Source organism: Conger conger, chromosome 15 (genome assembly GCF_963514075.1).
Source record: "Conger conger chromosome 15, fConCon1.1, whole genome shotgun sequence".
Classification (NCBI taxonomy): Eukaryota; Metazoa; Chordata; class Actinopteri; order Anguilliformes; family Congridae; genus Conger; species Conger conger.
In genome coordinates, this window is record NC_083774.1 from 15,507,008 (window position 1) to 15,526,248 (window position 19,241).

Below are 19,241 nucleotides of genomic sequence, written 5' to 3' on the forward strand. Positions count from 1 at the left end.
AGTCCACAGTGTTGCAAAAGCAGTCATGTACAAGACGACATCTACAGATCCGCGGTGTGTTTTCACCACACTGCACTATGTGACACATGAATAAACAATGCGTCATGACTATATTAATAATTATAATAAGAATAATTCATCTCTCTCTCTCTCTCTCTCTGCAGATCAGAGAACGCCTTCACCTGCCGGGGGAGGAGTGACAGCGCACTGCACGTGAGGCTCCATGGCGGTCCTCTGATGTCTCCGCTGTGAGTCTGCCTCCGCTCATTTCCACAGTAATCCTGTTGTTTACGCTGTGATGGGCAGCCTGCCCGCTGACGCGGCCCCCGCTCGTTGACGCTTCAATCAAATTCTGCGTGTCTGTAAAGTTAAACGACTAAATAACGTATGGACGGGGACAAATCCTCACTTCTAAAGGCGACAGGTGAAATGTCTAGCAGACGTAGCAGACGTAGCAGACGTAGCAGACGTAGCGGACGGAGAGGAGATGACTGGAGAGGCAGGCTGGTCGAAACGCGAAGTGCCTGACGTTTAAAAACGTTGAATCCTGTTTTACGTTTCAAACTTTGAATGCCCAGTCTTATTCATTGTCTCGTCTCATCGTTGCAAAGCCCAACCCTCCATCCATTATCTAATCCTCTCAGTCCTGGTCAGGGTCGCGGTGGGGGGGGGGGTTGAGCATATCCCAGCATGCAGTGGGCATGAGGCAGGAACACACCCTGAGCTCATTCCAGTCTCTTATGTTATCTGTCTTTGTCTTCATCTGACCTGGAAATCGATCGAGGTCCGCCAACTTTAAGGGCGTTCCAATCTGTTAGACGCTCCTTGAAGGAGCGAGGTCACTCGTGGAGGATGGTTCAGGCACTCGAGTGCATCTTTTGCGGTAGTATTTGGAATGCGTGAAGTGTAAATTATTGACAGGTCAATTATTGACCTGTTGATCCACCTCTCTAACTATCTTGGCCCAAATTCCACACGTGGAGATTTTATCAGTGTGTTTATACATTTTGGCTTCACCATATAGAAATGAGTTATTTTTATATTTTTTATACATAGACCCCTCCCACATTTCAGGGCACCATAATGGCAGGGTATCACCAGAGAAGATGCTCTGCACCTGGTGATGTCTGTGGGTGTAATCCGATAGTGGAGTACAGATCCAAATCAAGAAAAAAAAGACATTCATTTGTCCCAAACATTATGGAGCTCACTGTAGATCTGTACAGTCCAGATCCGTGTCAATATCTGTGAACACAGTCCTTTTTGAGTGTTTTATCACATCTGTTGGCATCCATGTTCGCAAGGGTCAGTCTAACACACCCCATGGCCTTTGTGGATGTTTTGTTTGGTCACAGAAATACTTCGGCGAAACTTAGCTTTGTGTGCAAGGCATCTTGATGTTATACTTCAATCTGTATTGCTCTAAACATGGCCTGTACATACGTGAATGATACCCAACCCAGAGTTCATTTGTATTCATATGAACAAAAGATACACCCATTATGTTACAGTGTACGTTATCTCATAATATCCTGCTGCATTGTCAAAGAGATGCTAATGGAAAGTCCTGGACAACTAAAGGTTATGTGCAAATGTTTGAATTTGAATATTAATTAAGCCTTGATGAATGGGCACTGTCTCTTTCAGCCACTCAGAACCGTGAGAGGTCAGCACCCATTGGGCCGTTCTGACATTTCTGTAAGTTTTGATTGGCTAAAAAAGAAAGCATGTACTTAAACATAATGGCAGACTAACACCACAGAGCATGTGCCCGGATTGAGAGGTTCATAACACCGTTGGTAATGCTGGAAGAATTGAAATAGCAGAAAAAAGCAGTGTTATCCGATCGTTGTATTATCCAGCGCTATCATCTTCCCACCGGGTTTAAACCGGGTCTTAAAATGTCCGCCCTGCTTCCGATTATCCTGGCCTGCTTTCCAGTTCAGAGCGGGCTCCAGTCCCGCGCACGTTTGGCTGTGGGAGGGAGCAGGTGTTGTCCGCGGCGGTTCGCTAGCAGCAGTGCTGGCATTAGCATTAGCGGCAGCGACAGCCCAGCTCGCCCACACAGGCTGTGGGGTCGGTCTGTAGTCCTTAGCACCTGCCGAGCGCTCATGAGAGGAGCGAAGAGGCCATTTGCGGGTTCATTTATGCCACGCCTCAGGGCTGAAATAAAGAATTCGTAAAGTTACCCTGGAAATGAAATTTTTAAAAAGGAGTGAAACGGGGAGAAGTTTTTAAAAGGCGGCTTAATCGCAGGTGTGGATGTCCGGGGCGGCTCTCTCTCTGAAGGCGAGAATGAGATGTCTGGGAGATGTCACGGCCGGGGACGCGGGCGCGCGCGAAGGCGCCGGGCTTGGTCTGGCAGCGCGGAGAGAACCAGCTCTTCGGCGTTGGCGGGATGTGAGAGCTCTCGGTCCGGCGGGCTTCGCCGTGCGCCAGACGTTTCTGGGGCTGCTCAGGCCACACCCCCCCACCCTACCCCACCCCGCCCCGTATGTTTACCCCAACCGCGCTTCGTTAGCTGCCTTTTACACGCGGGTGGCTATCGTTGACATTCCCGTATCAGATTACACGGCTGCTACAGGGCCTTACCGCAACACACGCACCTGCGCGGAGGTCTATCAAACGCGTGAATTATTCAGCAGTCTGGTCTGTGCTGTCGTTATTGCCTTTTTTGGTTGGATTAATGCCAGATTGGATTTTTTGCTTGGCTTAACACGGTCCCTGTGTTTGTGGAGGCCGCTGGAGTGTGGCGGTGTGGGTTGAGTCAGAGCTGGAGAGGGGGGTGGGGGCTTGGGGGGGTATCATGGACAGTGCCCAGGGACCCACAGATGGATGCGGTAGCACCCCCAACGCGATGAGTCACTGTGCAGTTGCTGTCTCATTCATTCAGACACAAGCTTTTCTACACGCACACACACACACACACACACACACACACAGTCTTTACAAGGGCTTGACGACCCTGTTCCCTTCAAAGCACAATCCCACGCATTCACATTTTCAGCCCCCTGCCCTCATTTAGCCTAATAAATGATTCAGTGGAGTGGATAATGATTTGGACAGAAAACGGGAGAATCTTCAGCAGTGCTGTACACTCCAGTTATTAGGAACTTGACTGGTACTCAGTGTGCCCTGTACACAGGGGTTATTAGGGACCTCACTGGTGCTCAGTGTGCCCTGTACACAGTGGTTATTAGAAACCTCACTCTGACTGTCATTCAGCCCAGAGGTGTGAGCCTGTGTTTGGAGACTCGGAGTGAGAGAAAATAGGGATTTTCATTGGATACACACACATACACACACACACACACACAAATGCACATCATACACACACACTAATTATGGAACCCACTCAAGCAGAGTGCTTGTAGGATAATATCACATTGCATTTACATTACAGGCTCTTAACAGAAGCACTTCTCCAGAATGACTCGCACTGCTTTTTTTTCCCTCCATTTTTCCCCACAGTGTCCACGTGTATAGCTGGACATATACTGAAGCCATTCTGCTCAAGTTCCTCGCTCAAGGGTACAATGGCATTGTCCTTCCTGGGAATTGAGCCTGCAATCTTTAGGTTACAAGCCCAGTTCCTTCACCATTATACTAGCCTCATTAATCTCACTAATGGCTCCACTAAAGTCACAGGCTTTTCAATCTCCCAGGATCTCGGTTGTTCTTGTTTATTGTGACCATATTGATAAAAAAACGTGAGCATTTTGGGGGAAAAGGTCTTTGCCTGAAAGAAAGCAATTGCACTCCATGCCTCCATCACTGGGAAACCATAAAAAGAGATCCCTGATAGAGTGAGAGGATGAGAGGATGAAAGACTGCTGGATGGGCCCCTCGGTTAGAAGGCAAGCACGCCAGCAGTGGGAGAAGGAGACTGGATTACAGTGATGTGATCTTTAATATCTCCAATTGATCTTGGTCTCATATTTTTATTGACTCTGAAAAAGCCTGTAACTGAGTCACTGATGCGTGATAACTCCGCTCATTTTTGGGTTCACAAGGTACACTCTCCTGTCATTGCTTTTTTTTTTAAGCAGTGATCGGCTAAAATCAGTCCCAATCTGTGTAATGAATATGCATTAATACATTTTATTTAATCCCCCCCCCCCTTCAAATTTCAAAAAGAAGTCTGCATCTTATCATTATTGAAAATGCTAAATATGGATGCTGGGACTACATGTATATCTCCATGATTGCAAAATTAATCGGACAAGTTGGATCTTCTCTTTTCCCCAGTCTTCAAAGCAGATATGTGGGCAGCTGTGTCTTCAGTAAACTGTATAATTTACTTGACTGAAAAGCCGGAGATGGCAATCTCACAGAAGCCTCTATTCCGAGAGAGGAGAGACTTGTGGAGAGAGAGGACATTTCAAACCTCTTTGAAGCTGCGTTTGGCTTCTCAGTGCACTTTACAGCACCGTTGTAACGTTAGTGTTGTGGCTTCACCTTGAACTAGCCGAGAGCCAGACCTGTCACGGGTTGTCATGAGCGACTGGCTGATTTCAGCCAATCGTCTCGTTGAGGGCTGTGAAGGTGAAAGTATTTTGATGGCCTCCTCGGAGAAAGGAATTGTGCTACTTGTGCTGCAGCGGTCCTGCTGGCTTTGGGGTGTTTCAAGAAGTTGGTCTATCTTTGCACCAGATGTTCTCCCCCCCCCTCGTAGCACCAGGAGGATCCTCCCCCTCTACACCCCCTCACCTGCCCCAGGACGCTCCCCAGGCCGGGCCTGGTTCAGTTCCAGCTCCTCTTGCGCCTGTGTGGGGCCCGAGGGCCACATTAGCATTCAGAGCAGGAGTGCTCTTAGCCGTGCCTCCGATGGCAATCACACATCTCAGCCCTACCCCGCTTCAGCTGGGATAATTATTCTTTACCTTTCTTTATTTTTCATTTTCTCCGCTCGCATTCTGGCGTGGTGTGGAATACACGGCCGCCATTTAGCACTGGCGAAACGGTGAATTGCTTTCATGAAGACGTGGAAGTAATGGTATGTTCTTTTTTCGGTACTGTACGTTATTGTACGTGGCAAGGCTGAATGTGGTGTAAGTGTAGTGTGTTTTGGAAGCACACGTGCGTGCATGCGTGTGTTTTTCTGCGTTTGTGTGTTTGTATGCGTCTTAATGTGAACGTACTGTATGTGTAGAATAAGGGCATGTTTATTTCTGTTTACGGGTGAAGTATGGAGGGGAATATCTCCAGTTTATTTTCGACAGGAACTGCCTGGATGGCTGGAGCTCAGCTTCGTTTCTCAGCTGGTGTTGAATATCATGGATATGAAATCAAGCTGAAAACACAAACTTTCATTTTACCATGCTCAAGGGCAATCAGATACACTTCTGCGTGCGGGGGTGTGTGTATGTGCACGTTTCTGTGTGCACGTGTCTGTTATAATCACTGTTGTATGTCTGTGTGTACTGTATGTTTCAATGTGTAGGGGTGCATGTTTATATTCATACAGTATGTACCCTCAGTGAGCACTTTATTAGGTATTTATTAGACTTATTTTTTAGACTTATTTGTCTTCTTCTGCTATGGACTATCCACTTAGAGGTTTGACATATTGTCTGTTCAGAGATGCTTTTCTGCATACCACTGTTATAATGTGTGATTATTTGCAATACTGTCACCTTCCTGTCAGCACTCCTCTGATTCACAACACTCTCTCATTCACAACACATTTGTGCCCACAGAACTGCTGCTCACTGGATGCTTTTTTGTTTTTCACACCATTCTCTGCAAACACTAGAGACTGTTGTGTGTGAAAATCCCAGGACATCACCCTGTCTGGCACCAACAATCATTCCATGGTCAAAGTCACTTCGATCACATTTCTTCCCCATTCTAAAATTTAGTCTAAAAAAGAACCTCTTGACCATGTCTGCATGCTTTTATGCATTTGGTTCCTGCCACATGATTGGCTGATTTAAATACTTGCATAAACTAGCTGGTGTACCAAATCAAACACTATCAAATGAAGTGATCACTCGGTGTATATTTGTGTATGTGCACAGTGTGTGTGTGTGTGTGTGTGCACAGTGTGCGTGTGTGTGTGAGTTTGTGCACAGTGTGCGTGTGTGCGTGTGTGTGTGTGTGTGTGTGTGTGTGTGTGTGTGCATGTGTGTGTGTGTGTGTGTGTGAGTTTGTGCACAGTGTGTGTGTGTGTGAGTTTGTGTACAGTGTGCATGTGAGTGAGTGAGTGAGTGTGTGTGCATGATTTAGTGTGAGAAGGTGAGTCTCCCTGCTAGCTGCTGTTGGGCAGCTCTGCTGCAGCGCGTCCCAGCCACCAGGCCTCATTAGGGGGCCGGGTCTACGGCCCGCTCCGCACCCCGGCTCAGGACGGATCGCCCCGGGGGAGCCCTGTGATTGGCCGACAGCGCCTGGCCTTTCGCAAACCCGCGGGTTCCCGTGACGACCGAGACGGCGCGGCCTCGTTACTCCGCGCTCCTCCGGCGCTGATCAACTGCGCCCCCCGGAACGATCCGTCACGCTGCCGGTGGAACCGGCACGAACTCTCTTTTGTTCCGCCTGGTCTCAGAATCGTACCGTGTTAAGTGCCATGAGGGATTGAGACATTACCTCTGATAACACATTCTGTAATTAGCCTGGCCTTCTCCATTGTGATAGCTGTACAAACAGACCCGTGGAGGTGTGCTACAGTATACTGAGAATTTGTTGATCTGATTTTTGAAATTATGCCAATGTTATTAGAACTGGGCTAGTTGGCCGGGACTCATTCAATATTTGTCCTCTGCTTCGACTTCACACAAACAAAATAAATTGGGTTTATTTTTTCCTGCATAAACACATCTTGTTTTGATGTGGAATGCTGTACTTGGGACAATGCACTTGAGTTTATTGTGCACTTGAGTCCAAATCAAGGACAGCACTGATGGAATCCATGCCGTCGTGAGAGCATCTTGAGAAATAACTTCAGTGTGTCAGTATCAGTGTCAACTTTAACAGGCCCTGAGGCTGGCTGGGTATTTGCACCTTGCTAGCAGTGTGCCAAAACACTGAATACAGTCCACAGGCAACAGCCACACTACTAGCCGCCCTACACTAGAGACCAAGCACTTGGTGTAGACCATACAGGCAACCAGTTTGCTGAAATTTTAATATAAAGTTTTTATGAGTTTATTTTGTTTCTGAATGCTGAGCGGGGAAATGACGGATGAGATTTCCACACTTCCTGGAGCCCTGTCCTTTAAGACCCGGCTGATTCGCTGTGTCTGGGCGATACCTCCGGCCTGGCTAACCCTGGGCAGGGCAGTGACGCCTCACCTCGGCGTGCGGTGTCATCCTGAGCCGCGTGCGTTTGTCTGTCCCGGGGGAGGCGAGACAAAGGCGCCGAGAGGCGAGAGACCCTCGCGCTATTTCAGACGACACGCGCCATTCTCCCGCTAATCCCACGCGGGACTGCGGTCTGAGGAATTCCAGGTTGTGGAAAACATCTGTTCTTTCATCCTAATCTCCTGGCCCTGGCACGGAGTCAGCGAGGTGGGGGGGAGGGGGGGGAAGCCCTTGAGGTGGTGTCACAAGGCCCTTTGTGTAGTTGCTTTCGGCAGGGTTTAGAGCGGGAGAGGTACGGGGCGAGGGCCGGGGGGTGATTCTGCGTTGAGGAATCGTCCAAATTACAGGCTGAGGGGTGAAGTGCGTGCGCTACCTGAGTCCCGCCCCCCGCGCTGGTCACTTCCTGTCCAACATGTCTGGACATGAGCTGGGGCGACGGAGCAAACATCTGCTCCGGGAAGGATGCAGTTTCTCTGTGCAAACACAGGAATACCGCGCTGTTTCTGCAGGCTGGGGTTGAGCAGGGTGTCTGAAGGGGTGAGTAAACGTGAGGCAGGCTACGTCTGCAGAGGGCCTGGTGGAGAAATGGCTGTAGTAACCGTCCTGGAGAAATGGGGAGGAGTGAGGAGTGCTTGTGCTTGTTTTGTGACAGGGGCAATTAGTGAGCCTGTAATTATCATGAAGTCTTCCTGTACACCTTGTTCTGCAGTGTACGGTTCTGGGGACGGCCCTGAAAAGTATTTAAAATGTACCGTTAACCGTAAGTGGTTTGTTTGTTTGGGAATTTCACAATGAAACCGTCTCAGTAACTACAACATACATGTCTTTTGGTTTTGTGTGCGTGGGTGTGTACATGCATTTGTGTGCGTGTGTGTGTGTGTGTATACAGTATGTATGTGTGTGTGTTTGTACAGTATGTATGTATATGTGTGTATGTGTGTGTATATACAGTATGTATGTGTGTGTGTATACAGTGTGTGTGTGTGTGTGAGAGAGTGTGTGAGAGAGAGAGAGAGTGTGTGTGTGTGAGAGAGAGAGAGTGTGTGTGAGAGAGAGAGTGTGTGTGAGAGAGAGAGTGTGTGAGAGAGAGTGTGTGAGAGAGAGTGTGAGAGAGAGAGTGTGAGAGAGAGTGTGAGAGAGAGTGTGTGAGAGAGAGAGTGTGAGAGAGAGTGTGAGAGAGAGTGTGAGAGAGAGAGTGTGAGAGAGAGTGTGAGAGAGAGTGTGAGAGAGAGAGTGTGAGAGAGAGAGTGTGAGAGAGAGAGTGTGAGAGAGAGAGTGTGAGAGAGAGAGTGTGAGAGAGAGAGTGTGTGAGAGAGTGTGCTCATCTCTGCTTTCTGTCATCAGTTGTGTGTTTTTGCGTCAGTGCCGTCTCCCCCCGGCTCCTCCACACATGCAGAGCTCTCGGGCCCAGCGCTGTGCTGGAATGTTATTTCTCCAGCTAAAGATGATTCTAGCAGCCACAACCGAAATATCTGCCCACAAGACAAAATGTCTCAGACTTCCAGGAATGCGGGGCTGTTCTGTGTCTTTCAGAGAGGCGGGGGGGTGTGGGGGTAGAGCCAGAGCAGACCAATTAAACCTGTTTTAGGGAGCATTGATTAGTGATGGCCAGAGGGGAAAGAGAGTGTGTGCCTGTGTGTGTGTGTGTGTGTGCGTGTGTGCGCACGTGTTTGTGTGGGCGCCCGTGTGTGCGCGTGTCGGATGCATGTGAATGGAGGCAGCACCTCTGAGAGGCGTGCGGGTGAACTGCTGGAGTGTGTTTTTGTGTTTGTGTTTGTCTGAACCTGCCTGCGGATGTCCAGGCCCTACACTTACAGGCTGGTGATGGTGAGCACTGACGTGTGCACTGCTCTACACAGACCAGAGGGGGCAGTCTTGAGGCGGGGACCGCCCTGTGTACTCAAACTTCTCCTTTCCTGAGGTTACACACCGCCCCACCACCCCGTGGGACTGTCGGTCATGGGGTCAGCACCCGACCTTCTGGTGCAGAAGTGCACTGCAGGACCGGGCTACTGCCCCACTTCACTGCCCCCTCTGAGTCTGAGAGTGGAGTCTGGTTGGATCCGGACCGAGGTTCTCAGTGGGCAGACTGTAGTGCGGTCTCCTGGCTTAGCCTGCAACCGTACATTCATTATCAGCTCCTCGAGGGCCAGTTGACTTTGTTCTACAGTATATCATGGGCTGCCCGCTCTCCTGCTCTCTGTATCGGGACATCAATATACATTAATGCCTGGCACAGGCGGGGAGAGGTTATGTGTGGGAAGGTTTGGCCATTTTTTACACGGCTTAGCTGCCTCCTACCTGCTCTCCAGTAGCAGAACTATTGTGAATGGGGAGCATAAGCTCTTAGAAGATTGATTCCACCCTTTAAAAGATTGACATTCACTGACAATGCAAAACCCCCCCCCCCCCCCCCCCCCTTCCAGGAAGACATAATGGACAACCAGACTTTACCACTTTGGTAATTCTTTTTTATTTTATTATTCTTGAAAGAAACATAATGTCGCAGTCCGTCAAACAAACATCCATCAAACAAGTGCATCTCCAAGTGTGTCGAAACAACCTCGCTGAGATTTCGTCGTGGAGATGTTAATATGCGAGACGGGAACCGTTTTGGCATGTATCGGGATTCTCTCTCAATCTTATTTTCCGGCCCGTTTTGTGTCACTGAAATGGCTTGTTATGCCTTTCCGCTCCACCCCAGAGTGTGCCAGACGGCCTCGTTTCCATCAGCTCTCATTTTATAACGGCTCTGTCCTTTCTAATGTCTCTATCCGTTTTAATGGGCTGTCCTGGAGCTCATCAATTATCTACACCACCAAACTTTGAATATGTACCGACCAGAAAGGACATCAAGATTTCACATGCAGAGGACCCTGGAAGCAGTCCCCCAATTGTGCTGAGGGGTGCGGTATATGCGGGGGGATATATGTGGGGTATATGCAGGGTGGTATATGCAGGGTGGTATATGCGTGGGGTATATGCGGGGGGTATATGCGGGGTATATGCAGGGTGGTATATGCGGGGGGTATATGTGGGGTGGTATATGCGGGGGGTATATGCGGGGTGGTATATGCGGGGGGTATATGTGGGGTGGTATATGCGGGGGGGTATATGCGGGGTGGTATATGCGGGGGGTATATGCGGGGTGGTATATGCGGGGGGGTATATGCGGGGTGTTATATGCGGGGTGTTATATGCGGGGTGTTATATGCGGGGTGTTATATGCGGGGTGGTATATGCGGGGTGGTATATGCGGGGTGGTATATGCGGGGGGGTATATGCGGGGGGGTATATGCGGGGTGTTATATGCGGGGTGTTATATGCGGGGGGTATATGCGTGGTGGTATATGTGGGGGGGTATATGCGGGGTGGTATATGCGGGGTGGTATATGCGGGGTGGTATATGCGGGGTGTTATATGCGGGGTGTTATATGCGGGGTGTTATATGCGGGGGGTATATGCGGGGTGGTATATGTGGGGGGGTATATGCAGGGTGGTATATGTGGGGTGGTGTATGCGGGGTGGTATATGCGGGGGGGTATATGCGGGGGGTATATGCACAGTGGTGTGTCAGGGAGCCCTGCTCCTCTTTTTAGCAGCACAGGTCGGTTCATTAGAGCCCCTGGAAGACCTGCGATCTTTGTTATAAACTAGCCCCAATTTGTCCTGGCTTTAAGTGCATTATAGGCTGAAATCATTTAAAACCGATCAGCAGAAATAATACTGCCTCCAGATCCCTCACCCGATAGCAGTAAACCTCCTGGCTGGAGCCGAAATGGAGGCGATTGAGAGGACGGCGCGCGCTACATTTCTCTCTTTACCACTTTGGTAATTCTTTTTTATTTTATTATTCTTGAAAGAAACATAATGTCGCAGTCCGTCAAACAAACATCCATCAAACAAGTGCATCTCCAAGTGTGTCGAAACAACCTCGCTGAGATTTCGTCGTGGAGATGTTAATATGCGAGACGGGAACCGTTTTGGCATGTATCGGGATTCTCTCTCAATCTTATTTTCCGGCCCGTTTTGTGTCACTGAAATGGCTTGTTATGCCTTTCCGCTCCACCCCAGAGTGTGCCAGACGGCCTCGTTTCCATCAGCTCTCATTTTATAACGGCTCTGTCCTTTCTAATGTCTCTATCCGTTTTAATGGGCTGTCCTGGAGCTCATCAATTATCTACACCACCAAACTTTGAATATGTACCGACCAGAAAGGACATCAAGATTTCACATGCAGAGGACCCTGGAAGCAGTCCCCCAATTGTGCTGAGGGGTGCGGTATATGCGGGGGGATATATGTGGGGTATATGCAGGGTGGTATATGCAGGGTGGTATATGCGTGGGGTATATGCGGGGGGTATATGCGGGGTATATGCAGGGTGGTATATGCGGGGGGTATATGTGGGGTGGTATATGCGGGGGGTATATGCGGGGTGGTATATGCGGGGGGTATATGCGGGGGGTATATGTGGGGTGGTATATGCGGGGGGTATATGTGGGAGGTATATGTGGGGTGGTATATGCGGGGGGTATATGCGGGGTGGTATATGCGGGGGGTATATGTGGGGTGGTGTATGCGGGGGGGTGTTATATGTGGGGGGGTGTATGTGGGGTGGTGTATGCAGGGTGTTATATGCAGGGGGGTATATGCGGGGTGGTATATGCGGGGTGGTATATGCGGGGGGGTATTTGCGGGGGGGTATATGCGGGGTGGTATATGCGGGCTGGTATATGTGGGGGGGTATATGCGGGGTGGTGTATGCGGGGTGGTATATGCGGGGGGTATATGTGGGGTGGTGTATGCGGGGGGTATATGCGGGGTGGTATATGCGGGGGGTATATGCGGGGGGTATATGCGGGGTGGTATATGTGGGGTGGTATATGCGGGGGGTATATGCGGGGTGGTATATGTGGGAGGTATATGTGGGGTGGTATATGCGGGGTGGTATATGCGGGGGGTATATGTGGGGTGGTGTATGCAGGGTGTTATATGGGGGGGGGTATATGCAGGGTGGTATATGTGGGGGGGTATATGCGGGGTGGTATATGCGGGGTGGTATATGCAGGGGGTATATGCGGGGTGGTATATGCGGGGTGGTATATGCGGGGGGGTATATGCGGGGGGGTATATGCGGGGTGGTATATGCGGGGGGTATATGCGGGGTGGTATATGCGGGGGGGTATATGCGGGGTGTTATATGCGGGGTGTTATATGCGGGGTGGTATATGCGGGGTGGTATATGCGGGGTGGTATATGCGGGGGGGTATATGCGGGGGGGTATATGCGGGGTGTTATATGCGGGGTGTTATATGCGGGGGGTATATGCGTGGTGGTATATGTGGGGGGGTATATGCGGGGTGGTATATGCGGGGTGGTATATGCGGGGTGGTATATGCGGGGTGTTATATGCGGGGTGTTATATGCGGGGTGTTATATGCGGGGGGTATATGCGGGGTGGTATATGTGGGGGGGTATATGCAGGGTGGTATATGTGGGGTGGTGTATGCGGGGTGGTATATGCGGGGGGGTATATGCGGGGGGTATATGCACAGTGGTGTGTCAGGGAGCCCTGCTCCTCTTTTTAGCAGCACAGGTCGGTTCATTAGAGCCCCTGGAAGACCTGCGATCTTTGTTATAAACTAGCCCCAATTTGTCCTGGCTTTAAGTGCATTATAGGCTGAAATCATTTAAAACCGATCAGCAGAAATAATACTGCCTCCAGATCCCTCACCCGATAGCAGTAAACCTCCTGGCTGGAGCCGAAATGGAGGCGATTGAGAGGACGGCGCGCGCTACATTTCTCTCTTAACTGGGAAATGGGAGCGGGGCGGGGGGGCTCTCACACAGTCACAGCAGTAATGGTCTCACACCATAAAGATTTTAATCAGCGCGGGCTATTGAAGTTCTAATGTTAAATTAAGATGTTATGATATCGTCAATAATTTATCATCCAGTGCCCCAGAACACGTCACTGAGGATTATGAATAGCGTTTTTTTTTTTTTCATTTTATTTTTACAGCAATAAATCTGTGATTAAAAAATGGGTCTGGATGTGCACTTTTGACATCAATCTCCCTGATTCCATATTATAAAACCTGGACATAAAACAAACATCGGTGGTCGTGCATAACTTTCTCTTTTTGCTTTGAGTGATTTAATTGCGGCTGATCTCATTCGTAGGAATGAGAGAATGTAAAATGGCGGTACGTTATTTCATGCGAACTGCAGAGAACATAAAACATGTGATGATTAACAGAGCGGTGTTGTGGCAGTTCTCTCCGTGGTTACCAGGGCGGTACGGTCCGACTGTAGATGGTTACATGTGAGAAAATTTGAGAGCAGTGCTAAATGTGAGTTTTACAAGGGCGATCGGATTACCATGCCTGCCGCATCAGCCAGAGAGCGAAGTATATGGATTTATAGGTGGTTCACAGGTGTGTCGTATTGAAAGCAAATGTATATCATTTTCATTGCCAACATGGTTATCCAGGGAAGCTGTGTGAGTACTGTGTGTGCAGTAGCTTATAGTTCAGGCTTTGTCCATTTTATACTCGACTGTGCCACCGTGCTATATCAGCTACTTCAATAGTTTCCATGTATGTTTGTGGTTTTTTTTTTTCCCCTATGTTTGTTTTGCTGCGTGTCATTTCTGTGTGTCTGCATGTGTGTTAAGAGAGAGTGATAGCAAGAGACGGGAACATCACCAGGGACCTGATTTCCACTTTCCCTCTAAAATATGCACCGTGCCTTCAGGGCCTGTTAAGAGTGGATCTTCACATTTATCTGTGAAAGCGCCACGTAGGCGAATATCAAAGCCCAGTGCGAGCAGGCGGGGCGGGGCGCCGTGGCGGGGGTTTCACTGTCAGAGGGATACGTTCTGTTGCAGGGCCACACTTCTGGAAAAATAAAAAGGAGCCTTTTTTAGAGTCGTTGGTTGTGGCAGCACTGAGCGAATGTGCCACTTATTTTATATTTACTGAGACCTAATTTGCATGTTTTTATTGGCTGAAGTGGCATTAGCATAGCGCCAGCTCCTCTGGTGTTTATTAATGTGTACACTGTGTGCAAATAAAGCACGGTGGGGTTTTTCACACCTCCGAATTCCCCCCACTGCCCCCCACCCCCGTCAGCTACCCTGCTTGACTTTACTGCAGCACATTGCTTAAGCTAGCTGAAACTGCTAACCGCTAAGCGCTAAAGCTGCCTCTGCTTTCAGATCGTGGTGCCCGATCGTGCCGTGGATGGCTGAGACTATGCAGGTTTTGATTCCGACCAATCGCTACACCTGCTCATTTCACTAATTAGTTCTCTCCTCGCTAGTTGAAGGCGTGTTAATTAGTGGAATCACTACCATGAATGAAATGGAAAAATGTGTAAGGGGAGGAGGCCTGTCATTTAAAGAAATGCAAAATAAAATTTAGTAAGAGAACGGCTAATGTTTGAGAATCCGCAGATGAATATTGTAGTTGATCCAAAACCCGAATTAAATTAGCGCTGCAGATTTGAGTTGAATACAGAATTTATATAAGAGCCGTATAAATTAAATGTTGCAAGTATATTATTATTATTATTATTATTATCCACTCCCTATGCCTGCAGCTCTTGTTTTTATTATTTGGTTAATTATCTGCTGGTAGTTTAGAGGCCTGGCAATATTATTTTTAAGTGTTCATTGTAATTCTGCTGTTTTTAAATTGGTTTCAATAAATGTGGAAAATTTGTCCTATATTGAATTCAGTTTGGTTGGTGCTTCTCGGGATAGCAGATAGCATATTATGTTTCTTCATTTGAGTGGGTGTGTGGCTGTGTGCACGTGTGAATGCTGAATGTGGATGTTTGCACTCTTGTGTGTTTGTTCTTGTGTGATACGCATCCATGACCTTCACTTAACGTGGGTAGACTGTATCTCTACAGCTTTACGGCATTACTATTCCGGGCAGAGCTTGCTTTCCTCATGACACCATACCACTACCGCCTGACGGGTAATGCCCCAGATGAGTTTAGTTAATTAAAGTTGAAATGGCAATCATGGCACGTCCCACTCTCCTCTGAGGTAGCGGTGGCTCCATTATTCAGCGCTAAATCGGCTCTGTTGATGGGCGCGTTCGTTCCCCCGGGGGATGATTTGAGCTTCTAAGCCACACAACTCCAAAAGGCTCCGTCCCCTAACGGCGAGAGAGAGGCGCTTTCTACGCCTCGGTCGGCGCTCCTACCCCAGCGCCCCCTCATACAGATCAGACCACCGAGTCAGCAATCATCCCACGTTTCTCTCCCCCTCGCCCCACAGAATTACAATGAGAAAGCGTTTGTGGCTGAAGTGTGTATCAGGGCTTGATGGGAAGAAGCTGCAAAGGGGGGGGAAATGCAAACTCCGCTTCGGCTGACTCTGGGAACGTTCACAAAATGGACGCCCGGGCTCCGAAATGAAAGTACGTAAAATCGCGGCAGTAGGGGCCACCGCGCCCGTTTAGCGAGTCTCGACAGCCGAAAGTAAAAATGTGTGTAATCTATTTGGTTTACGGTGTTTATCCGCCATGATAGACGCAGAGTAAATTGAAAGCAATTTGGCGGCAGCGGAGCGGACCCTTTATGGAATCGCAGAGTGCCGCCGGTCTTTCCCGATCCGGTTACGCCGCGCTGCAGTCGACCACTCGCCCCTCGCCTCGCTCCAAACGCACGGGGTTACTGCAGGGCCGCCTGTAGTGTAGGGGTTAAGGTGCGTGACTGGGACACGCAAGGTCGCCGGTTCGATTCCCGGTGTAGCCGCAATAAGATACGCACGGCCGTCGAGCCCTTGAGCAAGGCCCTTAACCCTGCATTTCTCCAGGGGGAGGATTGTCTCCTGCTTAGTCTAATCAACTGTACGGTGCTCTGGACAAGAACGCCAGCCAAATGTCATTAGTGTAATGTACTCCGGCTTCTTATACCTGAGCTGTGTTTAAATGAAATACGCTCACTCTGAAGATGTCCCCCTTTCTGCATCGCGTTGTGCTGAGTGCGTAAATCTTCTCTCTGGCCTGGTTTACAGTAACAGGCTGCCGGCAGGCACACGAGCTGTAGTCTGCACAGCAGACCTATCAGACCGTATTCGTGCAACGTCCATAAATGCGCACGCCGCTTCCCAAATGCAGAATCCCATATGTTTTTAAGTGCAGGGAAGGGATTTAAAACAGACCTGAGCTGCAGGTGCTCTGGGAGGCACCGTCCAAGTTTCTGTGAGGTAATGTCTTTATGACATTTTTGTGCGCCCCCGCCCATCCGTAATGTATGTTAATGCGGCGCCCGCTATCTCCAGTTGGCTTGGTTATCCAGCGGAAATTGAAGAAATAAATTTAGGTCAGCAGTTCGGATTAATGGGGAAAGGGGTATAATGAGCCGGCCTGGCTCCAGCTCCGCGGGAGTTCTGAGTCATCCGGCGCACCTCTGCATTGTTAGCGGCGGTTCTGTGCGTCGGTGTTTCGGCGTGAGAAGAACCCCTGGGTCCCCAGACAGGGATGAGATCTGCAGATGAGCAGCCGGGGGTCTGGTCTAGGTCTGTCATGACTGCCCGTCACAAACTCCAGTTTGCCTGCTCGCATAGTTCTCTGAGGGGAAGGACATGCAGTGAATTTCCTGCTGAAATGTTGTTTGAATGTGGAAGTAACATCTCATTCAGCCTCTGCTAGCCACCGTTCTCTCTCTGTTTCACAGTCTCTCTCACTCTCACACTTTCACTCGCTCTGCAACTTGGTCAACATTCAGTTCTTTAAAAAAAAAGTCCTATTTTTGTCTTCTACCTGTCCGTTTTCTTCCTACCATTTCCAAGGTTATGCAATCGCTCAGAACACCAACCTTCATGTGCGGTGAAATGTTTTGTGCTCAGGACCTGTTAATTAAGCTGCTAAAGCTTTTATATACCTCCAGCCTCACTAATTGCTGTTTAAATATGTATGATCTTCTATTGTTTTGAGTCTTTTTCTGACTTCGATTAGGAGAGCCGCAGAGCTCTGACAGATTTACAAGGTTGGCACATATTTAATTTGAGGACTGAACAAAGGCCGCTGAAGCATTTCCATACTGTTGAAAGCGCTCTCTGGGGCTGTGATTCATCGAGAGGGGATTAGCAGAGAAGGGAGCAGGTGATTCGATGAGATAATTGCATGTTCCAGCGGTGCATGTTGTTGTTTTTCCGATTTCCTCGAGCTTAGCCCCAGAGTAGTCGGCGTCCTAATAAAATTCCCCCTGCCTCTCTGCGCTCTTGTTCTGGCATCTCCCGCTCTGCCCCGTGTAAGATGTGATCGCGGTTGGAGCTTGGGCTTGTCTCGGCGCTGCGTTATCTGCGCCGCGCTCCGCCGCGCTCCTGGGTATGTTGCTCACGGCCGCCGGGTCTCTGGCTCCTCTCCTCGCGTGGTTGAGATAAGCGCTCGGCCCGAGAGCCCCTCTCCAGCCGCCGTAATCAAACGCCCCGCTCTCCGCGAAGAGGGCTCGCCGTGTCAGGGGCTGGTGTCTGAGGCAGACCTGGGTTTACACGCTCTCCCGCTGGGAAAGGCGCGCTAGCCCGGCGCGACGCTAGCCCGGCGCGACGCTAGCCCGGCGCGACGCTAGCCCGGCGCGACGCTAGCCCGGCGCGACGCTAGCCCGGCGCGACGCTAGCCCGGCGCGACGCTAAACCGGCGCGACGCTAGCCCGGCGCGACGCTAGCGCGCCTCTGAGAAACGGGCTCGCCGCGGCCGCGCTACTCGCCCGGCATATGAATTAGGGAGTACAAATGCGGTCCTGTCACCTCCATTTTGGCTCCTGGCGGTCTCCAGTCGCAGGAGCCGCGCGCGAGGGTGGCTCGTTTTGACAGAAGCGAGAGAGTAATTCCCCCGCTCGCGCATTCTAGATTTCCATACCAGTCCCCCCCGTCTTTAAAGGCTCTCCATCTTAGCTCATGATTCCATTTATCCCGCGCGTTCGAGAGGGAATTGGACATCGAGGCGCGTTCCCCATTTGTAAAGCCTGCCTGGCTTTTTTTGTGGTTTTCAGAAAGCTTCCATGCCGGTACAAGCTGAAATAAAGTGGTACCCTGGGAGATGGCACCTTTAAAAGCCGTCGTATGGTTTTAGAACCGGCTCTTTTTTTGGTTATTTTTGTTTTCCTTATTATTGTTCTCCCATTTCATTCAGTGGCTTGCGCCAAGAGAAAACAAAAACTGACAAACAAGCTCTTCCCTGAACCCTTTTCTCACTATCTCACCATTTCATATGGCATCAGCTACAGTATATGCCCCTGCATGCATCAAAAAGAGTTTGATTTAATTACATATTCCTTAGCGTGTGGTTATTTATAGAGCGGTGCAGAATCTGAGGGGGGAGTCTTTTGATGATGGATCTTTCCGGCAGGTTCCATAGCTCACTTCAGCTCCTCAGTCTCCACGCACCTGTAGAGAAGAGTTAGGAGCCGGCATCATTACTGAACAGCCATAACACACTGATGGAGTTTGAGTCTGTGTTTGTGTAACACCCAGGAGTTTATCCTACAAGTTCGGATAAAAGTAATTCCAGTATTTCATATCTATGTATATCCTGTTAGCTTGATGGGTATCTTAAAGCAGTGTTTCCTAAAATCAGGGGGTGGGCTCTGTTAATTGGAATACATATTTTGTAGTGTGATAAATAGCCACTGCATTTCATCCTGTAGCGGGTGTTGGGTTAAGGTGTCGACAGTTAACCACTTTGTTCATTAAATGAGGGTGGCTATTTTTGGGAGCCTTTGCGATTAAAGGGCAGCTCCTGCTCTGCAGTGCTGGAACCCATTTCCTGTGAAAGCATCACAGACCACTGCGCCTGAACTCAGACGGTCCACACAAGGCAAACCTGGGGTCAGGTGACCGGAACGGATAGGTGTGGCCAGTGCCCCAACTCCCAACTCTGTGTTTCATTGGCATGACCTCTGACCCCTCTAGTCCAAACCATCT

The 19,241-nt window shown here is 49.6% G+C and overlaps 1 protein-coding gene across 5 annotated transcripts in view; it reads left to right on the forward strand.

Annotated features, from left to right (window-relative positions):
- peak1 (pseudopodium-enriched atypical kinase 1) overlaps positions 1-19,241 on the forward strand; it is a 134,180-nt gene that overhangs the window by 67,999 nt on the left and 46,940 nt on the right. For all 5 annotated transcript variants that reach the window (XM_061221895.1, XM_061221893.1, XM_061221894.1 and 2 more), the window contains one exon: positions 165-248. The gene's annotated coding sequence lies outside the window, so the exon portion shown is untranslated. The remainder of the gene's footprint in view (positions 1-164; positions 249-19,241) is intronic.